The sequence below is a fragment of the Pristis pectinata genome, chromosome 32 (assembly GCF_009764475.1).
Source record: "Pristis pectinata isolate sPriPec2 chromosome 32, sPriPec2.1.pri, whole genome shotgun sequence".
NCBI classification, from domain to species: domain Eukaryota; kingdom Metazoa; phylum Chordata; class Chondrichthyes; order Rhinopristiformes; family Pristidae; genus Pristis; species Pristis pectinata.
Window position 1 is genome coordinate 17087468 of NC_067436.1, and position 16394 is coordinate 17103861.

Consider the following 16394-nt stretch of genomic DNA (forward strand, 5'->3'; position numbering starts at 1 on the left):
TAATGGGATATTGACCAGGGAGAGGTTACGAACATTGGTCGTATATCCTTTCTGTGGAGTTGGAGTATTTCGCAGAGATGGTGGCATTTTTTCCAGTGCCTTGAGATGCCAATGGGGCACCCAACTATTCACAATCTGTTTCAATGATTTGGATGAGAAGACCAAATGTAGTGTCTCCAGCTTTGTTGTTGGCATGAACTAAATGGAAATGGGAGTAGTAATGAGGATTGTAGAGGTTTCAAGGGGATACAGACAAGCTAAAAAGTGAACAGCATCATGGTGCACAAGATATTAAACTGAGATCCCATCTGGTCTCAGAGGCAGATACAAAAGTTCCGGAGCATGCATAAAAGGAGAGCTATGGTCCCGGAGACTTGGCCAATATTTGTGCCTCAAGCAACGTTACTTGAAACGGGACAGTCTGGTGATCGTCACATTGCGTTTTTGACAAGTTTTCTGTGTGCAACTTGACTGTTCAGTTCCTACATTTCTAAAGTACTCCATTGGCTGCAAAGTTCTATGAAACAACTCAAAGTTATAAAAAGCACTACAGAAATTCTTTTGATATACCAGTCTGAATTTGGGTCAAAAATGTTTTTTATTAGATATTTATCAGTCACATGTGCATCAAACACAGTGAAATACGTCTCTTTGCATTACTAAGAATTGCGTTGGGGACAGCCCGCAAGTGTCACCATTTTTTCTGGTGCCAACATAGCATGCCCACAGCTACCTAACATGTACGTCTTTGGAAAGTGGGAGGAAACCCACGCAGACCCACGGGGAGAATGTACAAGCTCCTCACAGACAGCGGCGTTGGCCTATGAATTCCAATACTTTTTTTTTAAATCTCAGCTCCAGACATCTGAAAAATCACTTTTTCCCCCCAATAAAATTGTACCACTTCAGAAATTTGACAGGGTACTTACTCCCAGTCACAGTTCAACTCTATCAGAAGCCGGTAGGATCCATGCAAACAAGCTTCGGAAAGAACCGAAGTAGGTGTCTAAAGTAGCGCTCAAAGTTGAATCATTTTGGGTTCTAAAAGCAGCGGCTGCAGGTATAGAAAATGTAGTTGCTCCTGTTTGTTCTTCAATAGTTCCAAAGTGAACTTGCATATGCCATCAATTTTTCAGTGTTCTCAAATGAAATTCATCCATGGCAGATTACAATCAACTTTTAGCCCAAGTAATCCACAGAAAATTACTAATATCTTGTGATTATAAATATGGTACTGATCTTCACTTTACTCAACTGGGCAACTCTCAGGTTAATTATTTAGAAATGTGATCTAAACTCAAGCTGCTGTTCATTCAACAAAACATCAGACAATGAACTGGCACTCAGCAAAAACTTTCTTAAACATCCAAGGTTTAATAGTCTCAGTGTTCAACAACTATATTTAATCAATAGCTGATGAGTCTGCAAATTCATTGGGTTTGTTGTATCAGTTTTTGGATATTTTTCAAATGCTTCATTTCAGTCATTTTTTTTTATTCCGCGTGCACTTTTGATTTTCAGAGACTGCATTTTCTGAGGGGAACAAAGCGTCTAAGAAAGCGGTCACATTTATTGCTGTGGTTTTTCTATTGCACTGTACCGCTGCACAAAGCAACAAATCTTCAGACCTATGTCAATGATAATAAACCTGACTCTAATCCTGAACATCATCCCCTGCAGAATTCAGTTTCAGCTGGGTGGGACAGCAGCACCGTAATTGGTATCAACAGTCTGCTGGAGCAACTCAGCGAGTCAAGCTAGTACCTGTGGGTGGGGTGGGGTGGGAGGAATTGTTAACTTCTTTAGGTCGAAACCCTGCTTCAGAACTGAGATTGGAGAAGTGAGATGGCCTGTATAAAGAGGAGAGGGGAGTGGTGAAAAGGAGTCTGAAGTGATCGGTGGACTGAGGGGTTGCAAGATGACAGGCAGGTTGTGCCAGGTAGGGGAGCGGAGCAGGGCGTGAAGTTGGGAGACAGTGGCAGGTGAGCGATAGGTGGAGGTAAAAAGAGAGGAAAGAGGAAAAGGGGAAAAAAAAACAGAGCAAGATCGGGGGGGGGGGGGGGGGGGGAGGAATGTGAAAACAGGAGAAAGCTGCAGGAGGAGATAAGCAGGAACACAAGGGCTACCAAGGCTGGACTTCTGATAAAGGAGGTGAGAATGGGAACCATTAGGGGACAAGTGAATGGGATTTGGAACCAGAACCAGATGGTGGGGTGGGAAACCTGTGGGTGAACTGTGTGCGAGTAGTGGGTAGATGGAACCAAGAGAGGGAGGGGATGAATATGGTTGAAGGGGGGCTGGAGGGTTTGAGAAAGGAGACAAGAGAGGATAAGAGGTGATCGGAAGGAGGGGGTGGTGGGGGGGAACTGCTCCAGGGCTCCCAGGATTGAACCTGACCTTGGATACTAGATGTGGAGTTTTTCATGTTCTCTCCATGACTGCGTAGGTTTCTACTAGGAGGTCTGGTTTCCTCCCACATCCCAAAAAAACTTGCTAGGAGATTTACTGGTAATTATAAATTACCATAGTGTTGGCAAAAGCATGGAAACTGGAAGATTAAATTGGGAACAGATGTTCTCAGGGAAAAGTACAGAAGAAATGTGGCAAATATTCAGGGGATATTTGTGAGGAGTTCTGCATAGACATGTTCCAATGAGATGGGAGTCATGAGAGGATACAGGAACCGTGGTGTACAAAGGCTATAATAAGTCTAGTCAAAAGGAAAAGCTTACGAAAGCTTACAGAGAGCTAGGTAATAGACAATAGGAGCAGAAGTAGACCATTCGGCCCTTCGAGTTTGCACCGCCATTTTGAGATCATGGCTGATCCTCAACAATCAAGGTTCCTGCCTTGTGCCCATATCCCTTGATTCCCCTATCTATAAGAAACCTATCTTGCTCCTTCTTGAAAGTGCCCAGAGAATTGGTCTCCACTGCTCTCTGAGGCAGTGCATTCCACAAATTCACAACCCTCTGGGAGAAGAAGTTTTTCCTCACCTCACCTAATGTTAGAGATCTGGAAGAGTATAAGGCTAACAGGGAGATTAGGAGAGCCAGACGGGGGGGCATGAGAAGGCCTTGGTGGGTAGGATTAAGGAAAACCCCAAGGCATTCTACAAGTATGTGAAGAGCAAGAGGATAAGATGTGAAAGAATAGGGCCTATCAAGTGCAGCAGTGGGAAAGTGTGTATGGATCCGGAAGAAATAGCAGAGGTACTTAATGAATACTTTACGTCAGTATTCACTATGGAAAAAGATCTGGGGGATTGTAGTGGGGACTTGCAGCGGACTGAAAAGCTTGAGCATGTAGATATTAGGAAAGAGGAGGTGCTGAAACTTTTGGAAAGCATCAAGTTGGATAAGTTGCTGGGACTGGATGAGATGTACCCCAGGCTGCTGTGGGAGGCGAGGGAAGAGATTGCGGAGCCTCTGACGATGATCTTTGCATCGTTGATGGAGACAGGAGAAGTTCCGGAAGATTGGAGGGTTGCAGATTTTGTTCCCTTATTCAAGAAAGGGAGTAGGGATAGCCCAGGGAATTATAGACTGGTGAGTCTTACCTCAGTGGTTGGTAAGCTGATGGAGAAGATCCTGAGAGGCAGGATTTATGAACATTTGGAGAGGTGTAATATAATTAGGAATAGTCGATGTGGCTTTGTCAAGGGCAGGTCCTGCCTTACGAGCCTAATTGAATTTTTTGAGGATGTGACTAAACACATCGATGAAGGGAGAGCAGTAGATGTAGTGTATATGGATTTCAGCAAGGCATTTGATAAGGTACCCCATGCAAGGCTTATTGAGAAAGCAAGGAGGCATGGGATCCAAGGGGACATTGCAATGTGGATCCAGAACTGGCTGGCTCACAGAAGGCAAAGAGTGGTTGTTGAAGGGTCATATTCTGCATAGAGGTCAGTGACCAGTGGTGTACCTCAGGGATCTGTTCTGGGACCCTTACTCTGTGATTTTTATAAACGACCTGGATGAGGAAGTGGAGGGATGGGTTAGTAAGTTTGCGGATGACACAAAGGTTGGATATGTTGTGGATAGTATAGAGGGCTGTCAGAGGTTACAGCGGGACATAGATAGGATGCAGAGTTGGGCTGAGAAGTGGCAGATGCAGTTCAACCCAGATAAGTGTGAAGTGGTTCATTTTGGTAGGTCAACTATGATGGCAGAATATAGTATTAATGGTAGGACTCTTGGCAGCGTGGAGGATCAGAGGGATCTTGAGGTCCGAGTCCATAGGACGCTCAAAGCGTCTGCGCAGGTTAAGAAGGCATATGGTGTATTGTCCTTTATCAATCGTGGAATGGAATTTAGGAGCCAGGAGGTATTGTTGCTGCTATATAGGACCCTGGTCAGACCCCACTTGGAGTACTGTGCTCAGTTCTGGTCGCCTCACTACAGGAAGGATGTGGAAGCCATTGAAAGCGTGCAGAGGAGATTTACAAAGATGCTGCCTGGAATGCGGAGCATGCCTTATGAAAGCAGGCTGAGGGAACTCGGCCTTTTCTCCACGGAGCGGAGGATAAGGGGAGGGACCTGATAGAGGTATATAAGATGATGAGAGGCATTGATTGGGTGGATAGTCAGAGGCTTTTCCCCAGGGCTGAAATGGTGGCCACAAGAGGACATAGGTTTAAGGTGCTGGGGAGTAGGTACAGAGGAGATGTCAAGATGTCAGTTTTTTTACTCAGAGAGTGGTGAGTGTGTGGAATGGGCTGCTGGCAATGGTGGTGGAGGCAGATACGATAGGGTCTTTTAAGGGACTGTTGGATAGGTACATGGAGATGAGAAAAATAGAGGGCTATGGGTAGCCTAGTAATTTCTAGGGTAGGGACATGTTTGGCACAGCTTTGTGGGCCAAAGGGCCTGAATCGTGCTGTAGTTTTTCTGTTTTCTTTCAAATGGCAAAAAAATGTAACAGGGAAATGATGGGCATGTAGAGACTACATTACAATGTTATGGAGAAAAAAAAGGAGGGGAAGTTGGACTGGTGGGATTTGTTTATTGGGAGCTGTTGTGGACACGATGGGCTAAATGATCTTATGCTATAATAATTAAGTAAATAACATAACACTACCACATTAGACGGTGGCAATATCAAGTTTTATCTGCCAATGAAGAAAACTGAATCTTAAAATCTGAAACTGTATTAAGTGTTGAAATGGAAGTTTACGACACAGAGCCATTTGTTCATTGGTCCAGGAACGTCAACTTCTTTGATAACTTCTGACAACTTTCGCTTCCCAGCATTCAGTCCATAGATTGTGGTATAAAATTCTCATTTAGGAACTTTTTCAGTTTATTTCTGCCTTTCAGGCAATGAGTTCCAGATCCCCCACCTCTCTCTGAATGCAAATATTTTTCTCTCAATCCCTCTCTAATTGTTCTACTAGTTATGTTATATACAAGTGCTCTGGTTAATCTGGAGAAAAATAGGGTCTTCCTATTTATCATGACCAGTCCCCTCATTATTTAATACATTTTTATTAAATCTTTCCCCAGCCTCCTTTGTTCAAAGAAAGAAATCCTATCCCAGCCAACCTCTCCTCATACGTTTTCCTTTAAAATCTTCAGATAAACATTTGTGTAGGAGAGTACACGAGGGGAGGTTGGTAGGGAGAAGAAAGCAGGGGCACATTAACCCTCCACCCGCAATAATCATTTAAAGAACTGAAGTTGTGGCCTTGTGCTCACTCATTTTTCCATAACATTAAGGACACATCTGCGTCCTCCTTGTAAATTTCTGCACATGCCCTTGTATTTGGTTATTTTAAGACCACTACATGCCTTTCCACCCCCATTAAGGGGAACACCAATCTTCTTTCCTTTCATAGGACCCATAATAGTTTATTTTTTTTTATTACAAAGCATGCAAAAGTAACCTTCAAGCTAAATAGGGCATAAGAGTCAAGATCTCAGCAGCTGCAAAAAAGGATGAAATACAAGACATCACGCTCAAGGGCAATGAAATCAGTGGCCTTGCAGAGATGCACTGGAGATGGTAACAACCAACGATGCGAGCAGCAAGCAACAAAGGCCAGAAACCTCTGCAATTCTAATCAGCCATTCTGATTCTTTCCAGCAATGTAATCTACAGTCTTGGGAATTCTGAGTTGTTATTGAAACAGGGAGGAAGAGGTAAGGACTTTTATCATTGTCCTAAAGATTACAGACATTACATTTGTGTCACTGAAATTATTGTAAGCTATTGTTTACAAAGATGTACATTTCACCCAGTAGCTGAGAGAAGTATACAGATTGTAGAAAATCGTGCTTCAATCATTATTGGCTTATGTTTGGATCCAGCAGTATTGCCATTGGCAGCTAGTGCAGACAGTATCATTAAAGTATCACATCAAAGCCCAATCATGTGCTGACCTGATGCACTTACAATGTGTGCAATATTGTTAACGTAACTTGCCCATTTTGTCAATAGTGACTCCAACAGTAACGATCTAGGTACAATAACAGTAAAAAGATTGAAAATTATTCAGCCAGTGAGTTATGTATTCAACAGATTGCCACAATGACACAATTCACTAATCCAGAGAAAAAGTGACTGAATTTGGTCTGCATGGTTCAAACAAGACACCCACCCAATGAGCCATCAAATAGTCTAAGCCCTTGGTAATAGTTCAAAAGGAAACACCAAACTTACAGCTCATTAAAATTCAAGTTGACATGAACTGTAAATAGTATTTTTAAAAATCATTTTCTTTAGCAGCAATGGCATAAATGGGAAATTTTAACCAGTAACTTTCAAGCACAGTACTTTCTGCCATCTAGGTAACCTAGCTGCAATATTCTCTTGGCTAGTGTCAATAACGCCAAATCCTAATTGCTGACAATAATCTGTCCTATTCCTTGAAACCAACATAATTAAAGACCCCTCCAACCCCGGTCATTCTCTCTTCTCCCCCTCCCGTTGGGCAGAAGATACAATAGCTTGACAGCACGTACCACCAGGCTCAAGGACAGTTTCTATCCCACTGTTATCAGACTCTTGAACGGACCTCTCATACATTAAAAGATGAATTCCTCATCTCCCAATCTACCTTGTAGTGGCCCTTGCACTTTGTCTACTTGTACTGCACTCTCTCTGTAATTGTAATACTTTATTCTGCATTCTGTTTTCCTTTTTACCAACTCAACGCCCTTATGTATGAAATGATCTGATCTATCTGGATGGCACGTAAATAAAAGCTTTTCATGGTGTCTCAGTACATGTGACAATAAACCAATACTAACCCAAAGATTCTGGTCTCTCCAGCTAAGCTGGACATTTATTCTAAATATCACAACAGCTTAGTTTTTTTTTTAAAATGGAGGTCCCTGTACTTTTCCAAATTACTTTTGCTGTCAATTTGTAGGTATTGTCCGTATGGAATTTTCTTTAAAATAAATGCCATCATTTATGATGTATTATATCACGTACTCCAATTTGCAGGTGCGGTCTGAGGAGAACTTTGAACACACTAGAGACAGCCTCATTTGAGTTTAATGTCTTTCACTTTTATCAGCCCATACATTCTGCAATGAATTTGTGGAGGTTAAGAACTCAGTGAATACACATAACTTATGTCGATGACAAAGATGCAATAGCAAAGAAACATAACCACCATAAGTGACAATGACGCTGCGGACAGTCAAGTGCTTACATCGTGTTGATAGAAGTGTCTGAGGTGCAGACCTGAGGACGGAGTGGGGAAAAATTGCATTTGCAAAAATTGTTGAGATTAAGACAAACCTAATAACTGGGCAAGTGAAAGACTGTACAAAATGGCAGTCCAATCCCTGACCAAATATATTGGAAATCTCAGTGGTAACAATGAAGCCCAGAGTTTTTCCAATTCAAACATCAAATGGATGGAAATTTTAGGGCAAATAACATCTTTAGAATCTGACTGTGAAAATCCTTGCAATGAGGCCATGCACAAAGGCAAGATGGTGACCCGGTTAGTAGAAATAGATCCAGATACCTATACAATGTCTGCAAACTTACTTTCTATTGATGTTCCACTAAAGTAATAGCAAAGCAGCAAAATCAATTGAACATAGCACCAGAGACTGAAAGCTTGGTTCAGAACTCACCAGAGGTCAGGGGAGACAATTTGTAACCGTCTAGTTGTTCTAAGAAGTTTGCTTGGCACTGGAGTTTCAGTGCCTTCTTGGATCACATATTGCAAAACAGGTTTATGTCAGAATCAGATCAGAAGCAGGTTTATTATCACTGAAGTACTATGTGAAATTTGTTGTTTTGGAGCAGCATTACAGTGTAAAGACATAAAATTTACTATAAATTACAAAAATAAATAAATAGTGCAAAAACAAAATGAGGTAGTGTTCATGGACCTTCCAGAAATCTGATGGTGGAGGGGAAGAAGCTGTTCTTAAACCATTGAGTGTGGGTCTTCAGGTTCCTGTACCTCCTCCCCAATGGTAGTAATGAGAAGAGGGCATATCCTGGATAGTGAGGGTCCTTAGTGATGGATGCAGAATAACTAATGAACATAGAGACACAAGAGACTGCAGATGTTGGAATCTAGAGCAAAAGAAAAACTGTGGATTAAGCAGCATCTGTGGAGGCAAAGGGATGGTCGAAGTTTTGGGTCGAGACCCTCCATCCACCTGGTTTTCTTCTCCCGTGTCCTACCTTTCCTATTCTCCAGGGCAGAGGGAAGATTGCCAGTATAAAGAGGTGAGAGGGAGGGGTGAGACAGGGACTGGTGGGTGATAGAAGGAACCTGGTGAGGTGGGGAATAATGACCAGATGGAGCCAGGTAGAGACAGAGGCTGGAAGGTGATGTGGACCAGATGAGGGAGGGATGATAGACAGATGGAACCAGGTGGTGGAGAATAGGAAAGGTAGAACCTGGGAGAAGAAAACCAGCTGGATCGATGAGTGGGTGATGAGCAGATGGAACGTGGTAGGGAAGGCTAATGAAGCTAGGTAACAGGGCAGGGGCTAAATACTTGCGAGCACTCACTCGGGTGTGGGTTACCCGAAATTAGAAAATTCAATGCTCATACCATTGGGTTGTAAGCTACCCAAATGGAATATGGAGGTGTTGTTCTTCTAGTTTGCATTTAGCCTCACTCATGGCAGTGGAGAAGGTCAAGGACAGACAGGTTGGTGTAGGAATGGGGTGGGAAGTTGAAATGACATGCAGCCAGATGACATATCGAGCTCAAGTTACTACACACACTACATCTAACATTCAAACAGATAAACTCTTGTTTATCTGGTATTTATGCATCTGGAATTCTCATGCAACCGGCAACATTTTCGAAGTATATTAAGCAATTTCTAAGAACATTAGCAAATGAAAATAAGCTCAAACAGTGAATTTCATTTTAAGCAAAATAAAATGTGAAAAGACATCTATTCAGAAGAGTAGTGCAGTTGTAGGCTGATAAGCAAGATCCTCTTTGAAGATTTGGCACTTTATGTAATAGTAAGTACATAAATTCATTTGATTTATTTTTGCTGCATTTTACATTAATAATGTTTAGCCTTAAAATATAGAAATGCATTGTAAAATATTGTTGTTTAGAAAGGTAAGGAAATGATATGGGGTTTTGGCAATTTATTTAAAGGTTTATGCATAGAATACTAGTGTGTGATTTTTTGAGCAAATCTCATGCAATTAGCACCCCCCATTCCCCATGGATGCTGGATGGCTGACAGTACACTGTACATGCATGGAAACGGCCTCTTAAAAGTGTGCAGGAATTTCATTTGGCACAGAATGTTCATATAATCACTGTAAATAGACCAAGAGAAGAATATTGGCAGGACTCTTACATCGAGTCCAGGCCAGCTGAGCACTACTGTTATGAAAAGTGGATCTGGTGGGAAAGTCTGCTGCCATTGCAATCACTCTGTACATGTCTGTCAGTTCAAAGCAGTGAGATGTTTTAATTGGAGGGAGCAACAGCACATCATCTCTGTATGCAGGGCCAAGCAAAGCATGGCTAGTATAAGTAGTGGCAGTCAAGCAGTGTCCAAATGGGAAGAAAAAAATTATAGTGGAGAGAAAAAAAAATCACACATGTTCCACTTGTACTAATGTTTTTTTAGGGTCTTGCCAGAATACGTTCTAAACTTTAATGTGCTGCTTTATAACGGCGCCTTCTGGTGATTTAAGACAAGATATTTATTTGTCACATGTACATTGAAGTACACAGTGAAATGAGTCTTTTTGTGTTACTGATAATGTGCTGGGGTAGTCCGCAAGTGTCACCACTCTTCTGACACCAACATAGCATGCCCACAGCTCCTAACCTGTACATCTTTGGAATGTGGGAGGAAACCAGAGAACCTGGAGGAAACCCACACAGACACAGGGAGAACATACAAACTCCTAATAGACAGGGGCGGAATTAAATCTGGGTCACTGGCGCTGTAATAGCGATATGCAACCACTACATTTCATGAGCAATTATCAGCTATATCCATGTTAATTCAATGATTATTAATTTGGATTTAACTTTGAAAGTGCTTTCTTTTTTATATAGAATATTGAGGTGGATATGCAGAGGAGGTCAACGTAACATTGAGATGGATAAGCAATGCATGGATTGAATTTTTCAGAGCATATATTGCCAATAGTGATTTTACATATATAAAAAAAAGAGAGCACTTTCAAAATTAAATTCAAGACTGATAATCAAGGCATAGAATTAACATTGATATAGCTGTTGATTCCTCCATCAAAGGAAAGGACACCAGAAGGTGCCTTTATAAAGCAGCATATTAAAGTTGAGAAGACATTCTGGCAAGACCCTAAAAACATTAGTACAAATGAAACACGTTGTACTTTGTAATGGGGAAAAGGCCAGGTGAGCAATTATAGTGGCAGATTAGGTGAACAGAAGAACACTGCAAAGGAGAAATTGGCTGTAAGAGGCAAGGATGGATTAGAAAAATATACTTGGCATAAATATTTCACAACCTTGTTTAAAAAGTTCCTGGAAAAAAAATGAAGATATTTAAGCATCCATAAATCATCTTGTATTTAGGCATTACCCTAGTGTAGAGGATGTCTTGCTTCTATTTCACAAATTAGTTCCATTTTAAAATAGAAGGGAACAAGTGTAGTGTCTTTAAATATGTGCAACATCACTTATGATGTAATTATTAGTGCAGAGGGGTGGTCTATATAAAAAAAAGACACACCTTGTCTAAGCTCCTCATGTTTCAAGTGTATCGATCTGTATTTCCCTACAATGGACTTGTGGTTGACAACTACACATATCTAACAATGCCCTTGAGTTTTCATGCATCAACTTGAGCAAATATCTTGCAATGCAGTGAAAGTAATAAATTACACATATGCATATTTACTTCAAACATCCACCATTATTCAGTAACCAAGCAATCACAACGATCAAACAAAACGTTGCACGTTGTTTTGCATCGTACTTCTTTTCTAGAAAAGACACAAAAAGCTTAAAGTGCATAACCAAATGCCATGTCAACATAAGCATTGAGATCACACGGTTAATTACAGTACATTATTCATTTTTATTTCAATCAAAAATGCAGTTCGCCACATCTGGCAAGCATACTGGTCAACACTGGTTTGGTCAATGCCACCATATTATCCAGTTATTTGCATACAATTTGCTGCAGATCTAAACAAATGGCCACTTAAGTTTGCTAACTTCTAAAACAGCTTGGCAGATGACCCAGATATGAGGGGATAGGGTGCTAGTAACAAAACAGGACAGTCACAACAAGAATGGGGCCAGACCCCATTATACTGCCCTTGCACCAATCTGTGGTGCACAGGCAAGCCAGAGAACAAAAGTGAGATAGCTCTGTCAAGTAGACCGAAAGCCACACTGGAAAGATTTACTTCTACTGCACTGGGATGTTCTCACACTCCAATGCAAAAAGACTGACCTTGCTGCGTCACCTTTCATCCATGATCAAGTTGCCAAGTGGTCCATGACCACCATGTTTGTATTCAGCAACTTCTACACATAGGGTCAATGCCCTCTTCCATCAAGAGGGCTGCAGGCAACAGGCACCTGCGATTAAGAACAACAGGTCTCCTCCAAATAACACGGCATCCTGATTTAGAAATATATATCTATTGCTGTTCCTTAATTGTTTCTGGTCCCTGAAACTCCCAAACCAACATTACTGTGGAAGCTCCTTCACCACACTGACCACAGTAGTTCAGGAAAGCAGCTCACAACCACCTCCATTTTAAAGGATGGACAATAAATGCTGGCCTTGTAGTGACAGGCACAATAGTAAATATAAAAAAAGGGCATGGTTTCAGAACAGTGGGGCATAAAACGCAGAAATATACTATCAGAGAAAACTCTAAGTAAGGGAAATAATTTGGTCAGCTTTTAAGCCAAGAATTATATATGTGGGAGAAATTGAATTTAACAATTAATGGAGTTTTCCCCATTAAACCTCCCTCTCTTGATTGAATGTCAGGTTTATTTCAAAAAGAAAGTTTAGAGACAGTGAAGGACATTGCTCTGCATGTACCCACTCCCCTGCTCACACTGACCTGCAAGAGGGCCGCCCGCCCTCCAACTATTGGCTGCACTCTGCTCCTTAGAGGGGGGGTTCCACAAATGAACAAAATGGCGTGAAACCCTCCAGTGCCGCTTCACCGAGACAGCGGCTGCAAAGTCACTCCGTGCCAGGGGACGGGGAGGCGGAACTACTTTCAACTGCCGAACGCAGCCCCGCAGAAATTTCAGAAACAAATTTTGTTTGGCGTCAGATTATATTTTACTGAAACTGCGATAATTTTAAAAATCATGTGTGTAACACTTTTAAATATTAGACTCGCGCTTGAAATATCAGCCGGATTCTTTAATGTTGGCGGTAGAACTACCAGTGGTGTCTTTTAACCGGCTCACCACGACCGCCGAGAAGGCTGCCGGGAGTTGTAGTTCACGTCCGTCTTTGGCCCGGTTTTAGATGGGTTCGAAAGGTTAAGCAAAACTACATTCCCATAATGCGTGGTGTGCTACAGTGGCAATGGCAGAAAGGAGGTTGTGTTCGTGTTCTGAATTACTTTATAAACTTTCTGTACTTGTGTAGTGCATTGAGTTATGGCCCCAAAAATGTTTGTTTTTTTCATAATGTTACCATCACAAGGGTAATATAAAGAGGAAGGCAAAGTGTCCAAATTTGCAGATGAAGTAAAACTTGGAGGGGGAGTGAACTGTGAGAATAGTAATAGATCAAGCAGAAGCAGATGTGCAGGTGGATGCAGATTAATGCTGAGAACTGTGACGTGTTATTATATTTTGGTAGGAAGAATAAAAGGCAATATAAACTAAAGGACACAATTCTACAAGTTGTACAAGAACGGAGAGATCTGAGGGCATATAGAACATAGAACAGTACAGCACGGGAACAGACCCTTAAGACCATGATGCCATTTTAAACTAACCCCATCTGCCTGCACATGGTTCGTACCCTGTCTAAATATCTCTTAAATGTTGCAATTTTATGTATCTGTCACCCTCTCCCTGGCAGCTTGTTCCAGATACGTATTCCCTCACAAATCTCCTTTAAATTCTTCCCCTCTCACTCTAAGTCTGTGCCTTCTAGTATTTGACACTTCCGTCTTGCAAAATATACATAGTTTGATGAAAGATGCAAGGCAGTTTGAGAAAGTGGTTTTAAGAAAAGAATATGAAATCCTGGTCTTTATATAGAGGTATGCTCTGCAAGTACCAGAGTGTCATGATGAAACTTTATAAAGCTCTTGTTCAGCTACAAGTATTGTGTCCAGATCTGGGTACCATAGTTCAGGAAAAGGTGTGAAGGCTTTGGAGAAGGTGCAGAAGAGATTTACCAAAATGATTCCAGGCATGAGGGACTTTATTTATGTGGATAGACTGGAGCAGCTATCGTTCTTAGAACAGAGAAGAGCTGATATTAGAGCAGATAGAGATAAACAGACTATAGGCTGGATGCAGGAAGGATGTTTCCCAGCTGAGGAACCTGGAACATGGGGACAATTTCAGAATTGAAGGTAGGCCATTTAATACTAATATGAGGAGAATTTTCTTCATTCATAGGTTGATGAATCATTGGCATTTTCTATCTTGAAGGACTGTGGAGACTTAGCAGTGAGTTAATTCAAAACAAAGATTGATGGATGTCTCGATACAAGTCCTCTCCAGCTTACAAATGCCCAACTTATGTATAGCCCGTACATTTGAATGAGCTTTTGGGAGACCAGCGGTATGGATTTCCAGCTGCTGCAGGGCTTCAGGCATCTTCTGTTGTGAGAACTTGGTTCGCGGTTCCAAACTGTTCGGGATGTGAACAGTTCACAGCAACGTAACCTGGGGAGGACCTGTATTAAGGGAATCATTAGACATCAGGAAAATGGAGCTGAGATAGAAGACAGGTCTTAATGAATTGTGAATCAGCCCAGATGGCCTATTCCTGCTTCTAATTTTTGCATTCTGAAATTGTTGAAGAGTCAAGACCTAAGGACATAAAATGTAGGTGACTGGCAAAAAAACCAAAAGTAACATGAAGATTTTGTTTTAATATACTAGAGATTAGGATCTGTAATGCAATGCCAGGAGTAGCAGTATAAGCAGATTAAACTGTAGCATTCAAAGGTGGGTTGGATAAGTAACTGAAAGGAAAAGATTTGCAGGGGTATGGAGAAAGGATGAACATAGGGCTAGAACATACTTGATCCATCTATGCTGTAATCACTCTGTGATTAATTAGAGGGAGAGTTATATTAAAGTATTTCATGGTAGTGACAGAAGCTTTTTTTGCTGTAATATTTGTTAGATTGACAAACAGCATGGTTTATATTTAGCAAGAAATCAGAGCTAAATGGAGGTAATAGTGGGAATTTCTTTGTCCCATTACAAGATGGAGAGGCCAGTGGCACCCTGTTGAAATACAGCATTTTGTGAGGGATAAATTGTGACTCCATCCTGAGGATATGAAGGATACTACATGAATGCAAATACTTTATAGTTTATTTAGTGATGTAAACTATTTTTCTCCATATTGAGAGGGTCAGAACATTTTGAATTCAAGTTCTCTCAGGCTATTTCACTGGACCCCTTTCTCTGACACAGTAATGTTGACTCATTCTGGGGTGCACTTTAATGGGTTGTTCATACTGCATCGCTTCATGAGCAGTTAAGATCGGCTTTTTGATGCAGGGATTAATACAGTGGTTTCATCCTGTAGTCCATCCTGGCCACTATAATTGCCCATATCTGTTAGCAGAACTACATTGATTAAATTTAAGATTGATATAGAAAGAGAAGATTTGTTTTAGACAATAGACCCAGGGAACATATATCAGCATCTTTCTTTTATCTGCTTCAGTGGCTGATTTCTTAAAACTTCAAAATATAGGCCGTTCCCAGGTAACTAACGCATTCCATTTTTACAGTCAAAATTGGTCGATTTTGTCCGTAAATCAGAAAATACACAAAAATCACTGTATGGTAACCATACCTCCACAGTATTGTAATGAATAGCATCAAAAGCACATAAGACTGAATAGAAGGAACAATTACTAAGAGTGGAGAGAGAGATGAAACTAGTTATGCCATTTGTAGGAACGAATGTATGTGCATATGTCAGACGTTTGAATTTACTAATATTATGGGAGCTTGTTTGTATGCAGGGTGGTCTGTAAGTTGGGCATTTTTAACCTGGGGACGGCCTGTATATGTAACTTTTTATGATGGGATGCTTTGGATACCTTTTCATTCTCTGGCCATGTCCTCTTGCTTGCTTGAAACTGAATGTGCACAAACTGGCCAAAACCTATCCCTTTATTACAGCATTGATCACCCTTCAAAAGTAATTAATTAGCTGTGAGACACCGGAATGCCATGAGGTTGCTAGAAGTGCTCTATAAAGGCACATTCTCTTTTCTAGTAAACATTTCAGACATGCTGTAAACAGTAAAACTGATACTCTACTCCAGTAATTGATTTATCGACAAAAATCAGCTTCTCCTCTCACAGGGGAATATTGTAGGTGCTGATCTATTTAACACATGGATTTTTGAGATGGACACATTTTCATAATCCCTTTGAACACAGATGGTGATCATTGCTGGAAAAGTGATTTATGGATATTGTCTGCCCATATCTTATCTGTGCACATATTTCAATTGTGAGACCAGGCAGAAAGTGACATTAGGCTATTCAACCATGGAGTATTAGGACCCAGCTTTATCATGTATTTTGTCCACTTTCTCAATGATCACAAACAGCATTTTGGCTGAAATAGAACCAGTGAAAGTATTCTGTATGAAAAATTCTACAGAATTGGTCCTTCAGAAGTAATAAAGCAGAAACTTTAGCTGCCTTCAATTTTTCCCTCTTCAGTACCAAGTTTAATAATTAGAG

At 41.1% G+C, this 16394-nt stretch overlaps 1 protein-coding gene across 7 annotated transcripts in view; it reads right to left on the bottom strand.

Annotated features, from left to right (window-relative positions):
* hmg20a (high mobility group 20A) overlaps nucleotides 1-16394 on the bottom strand; it is a 58606-nt gene that overhangs the window by 38054 nt on the left and 4158 nt on the right. For 4 of the 7 annotated variants that reach the window (XM_052042730.1, XM_052042725.1, XM_052042731.1 and 1 more), the window contains exon 1: nucleotides 12539-12638. The exons of 2 other annotated variants lie outside the window; for them this stretch is intronic. The gene's annotated coding sequence lies outside the window, so the exon portion shown is untranslated. Of the gene's footprint in view, nucleotides 1-12538; nucleotides 12639-16394 lie in introns of those variants that run through there. One more of the 7 variants, XM_052042726.1, reaches the window with a different exon arrangement.